We start from the raw sequence: 3860 nt of genomic DNA on the forward strand, positions 1-3860 counted from the left end.
CTAGTGGGCGTTAAGGGGGCGGTGGGAAATTTTCATGAAATGCACACAAAAAATGGTGAAGGGAAAGGTCTAAACAAAGACAAAAACAAAAACTGATAACAGTTAAAGAAATAAAGAAATGGTTTAGCTTAGGCATAGTTTGCAATACTACTTACTACTAAGAACGTTCGTTCCCTGCACGCAAAGCCCTTATAAAGAAGATTCATTCCGACTAATCTGACAAAGATCTGGCATACTTCAAAATTCTAAAGATCAATTTTCAGAAAAGAAAACCAGTTAAATTGATGTTTGCAGCCAACTTCAATCAAGCTGATGAAGACTTACGAGCAACATATAATATTTATCTCTGCTAATTGCAAAAATAGGCAAAACCCTAGCTAGCGGTGAGGACCTCATATTACCTGCGATCAGAGAGGTGGCCAGCATAGTCCTGAAACGTGTATCTGAGCCTGTGGTGAAAGTTCTCCCACTACGTGGCAATACCGTTCTAAGACGTATTGATGAGATATCAGCTAATGTTGAGGAGGCATTGTGCAAATAAATGCCTAAAGGACGTGAGTTCAGCCTTCAACTGGATATCGGTTCATAGAGGCTAAGGAAATATTGCGACAATTGTTATTTGCGAAAATGTTGGAAATAGATACCAGAGGCGAGTCCATTTTCAAAGTGGTCCAAGAATTTTTCGAGGAGAAATAGATCCCTCTGACCAATATAGTTGCCTGTGCAACAGATGGGGCACCGCCGATGACAGGTCGGTACAGTGGTTTTATGAGCTTCTTGAAGAAATCAGTCACTATAGTACTTACTGTTCACTGTGTCATTCACAGATTCACAGACAGCATTTGGTGATAAAAAACCTGAGTGATAGTCTGCATGACACACTGGCCATTGTCATCAAGTGTGTGAACAAGATCAAAGCCTACGCTTTGAATTCGAGATCATTCCAACAGCTGTGCACTGAAAATGACGAGGACTTTCAATGCTTACTTTTGCACACTGAAGTCCGATGGCTCTCAAAAGGAAACAGTTTAACACGATTGTTCTGCCTGTTTGACTCAGTGCTGGAGATTTTTCCCCCAAGAAACAGACAGTGACCTTTGTAATAAACTGAAAGAACACAATAACAACATTGCGTTCATCACAGATCTTTTCACAAAGTTCTACAAGGTCAACTTGCAGCTGCAGAGGGATGACACCAACCTGATCAAGGCCAAATCCATGCTTTCGTCATTCCTGTCGAGATTGGAAATGTTCCGCCGAAACATTAGCAGAAGCGAATTTGCTCAGTTTCCTCGCTTTACGGAGACACTGAAAGAAAGGCGGGCTTCTGACGGGGAACTAGAAATAAATGCCAACCACCTCAGAGATTTGCATGCTGGTATGAAGACAAGGTTTACTGATATTTTTAAATTGGAAATTCCAGACTGGGCACTGGACCAATTCAACACTGTTCAAAAAGTCGTACCAGTCATTCTGGTTGAGAACTGTTGTGCAAGACAAATTATATCCCTCCCTGTGGTAAAAGATCAAGTTGTTGTTCACTGCTTTTCCCACCCCCTTTCTTCTAGAAAGGGGACTCAGTACAGCGACAAGGTTGCTGAAGAAGCAGAGGAACAACCTAAGGATCACAGAGCGTGGCAACTTGCGTCTACTACTGACCAATCTGAAACATGATGTTGATAAGTTGGTTTCGTCTTACCATTAGGGCAGTGTCAATGACTTATTAGTATATTCTTACTCCGTAGTTTACCCTTACTTGGTACCTCAATGACAATGTGTATTTTCTGTTGAGTTTTTTTTCTTTCCTTTAAAAAAAGAAAGAAAAATACTTACTTGTTGAATAGGGTTTGTTATGTGCATGACGGATGTGCTGCCACTGCTGATGAAACAGATGATGATGATGATGATGATGATGATGATGATGATGATGATGATGATGATGACGATGATGATGATGATGGTGGTGGTGATGAATACAAACTAAGATCCATGCTTACTTTTTCTTTCTTGTGGTTTCTCACATTTGAACAACTTAATACAATGTATATTTTAAGTTCTGCAATGGAGATATTTGATGTACAAAACACATGCCACTTTATTGCTGCACGTTGATGGGAGAAAACGTTTCATAAAGAGTATGTCAATCTGTTTTCAAACCAACGATCACTGATTTATTTGTGTTTTGCTTAGAATATGGGATAATACATGTATTACTTTTATTAATGTTAATGACACTGGTCGTTTAATACCGACAACAACTATATATGCATAAAGTGAAAGCATTGTGTTCTCAAAGCCCTTGGATAATATTGAAAAAAAAATAGATTTTCGTACACGCATAATACATGTATAAGATTCTATAAAGATGGTGATATGTGACCCAACTAACGTTTCTATTCAGAACCAAATCATTAGAATATAGGCAAGTTGTTTTGTACCCTGTTTTTTGAGCTCTCCCATTATTTGTGATTGTATGCATGTCGCTATGTCAGATTGATGGTTGGGGCGGAGGAGGGGGCGCTGGGACTCGACTGGGTGAAAAAGGGGGCGATGGGCGAAAAAAAGTTTGAAAACCACTGATCTAGACTCTACGCCTAAGCTTCTTCCCAAATCAGCATGCATTTGAAAGTCATGTTGAAACAGCGCTCTATATTAGCCAAGGAGTCCGTTGCAAGAACATGCAAGAAATAACTTGCCTCTCTGCTGTGCTGAGGGTATATTATCTATCTTGGCGGTGATTATCAAAGCCTTATGAGAGAACAACCCACTAGCCTAATTGCGTTAGTTAGTTATATTGGAGACAAACAATGGAATATATAGGCTACTACACATAGTGGCCTTGAGTGTAGTGCCAAAAAATCAAGCATCAGCTCAGAAATTATTACATGTACCTACAAAGTAGAATCAGCTTTTCCCTACCGCTAAAAAAGAAGACCTACAAAGTAGAATCAGCTTTTCCCTACCGCTAAAAAAGAAGACCTACAACTTAGAATCAGCTTTTCCCGATAGCGGTAAGATTTTCGTAGTGGTAATATTTTTCGTTACAGGGAGTCCGAATCGCCGCCTGTAAAATTGTATAATAATAATATTATGCTCAAAACTCTTAATTTGTGTCTGCTGTGATTCGAGTTAAGATCTCCAGAGAATTTCGAGGCAGATTACGTATTTCAGGGGAAGTAGCTAGGGAAAACAATTTGTGGCGTGATCAATCGTAGTAGTTCTTTCCCTTATTCACTGTTCCTCCTAAACGACGACGAACTAGATCATTGGATTTGCATGTATTTTGGTAAATTAATAGAATAATAATTGCCCTAATACTTGTTTGATAGATGCAGTTTGGCTTATAACAGTCCAGGATTCGGACCATAGTAGGTTTATGCTAAATCCTCCTGTCCAATCATTTATAATGTATTGTATTTTTTTAAAGTTTTCAAATTAGTTACGGTATGTTATGTAAACATGATCCGAGGGGCTCTCGTAGCCTAGAGGTTTAGGTGTTCACCTCTCATTCAAAGGTCCCGGGTTCGAATCCGGGTAGCGACGGAAAATTATTCTTTTCTAAAATTGCCTCATTTCACCTACTCTCTTGCTCTCTTGCAATGCTCTATCGTCAGCTTTCGTCTCCACTTTCTACCCCCATCCCCTCACCTTCTTTGCCCCCTCCTCTGGGCTCCTGACTCTTTCTGCAGCCTTTCGACTGCTATTCCTTGGCTCCTTCTCATCTGAAATTGATAAGACTATGTTTCGGTTGCCACCCGGAGAAAATTCAAAATTTCCTAACAACTGAAAATGTTAATGTGTCCAGCACGCCCATATAACCTATGCAGTTGCGAGCGCTGTAAAATACTTACCACCCCCCT

The sequence above is a fragment of the Aplysia californica genome, unplaced genomic scaffold (assembly GCF_000002075.1).
Source record: "Aplysia californica isolate F4 #8 unplaced genomic scaffold, AplCal3.0 scaffold00529, whole genome shotgun sequence".
NCBI classification, from domain to species: Eukaryota; Metazoa; Mollusca; class Gastropoda; order Aplysiida; family Aplysiidae; genus Aplysia; species Aplysia californica.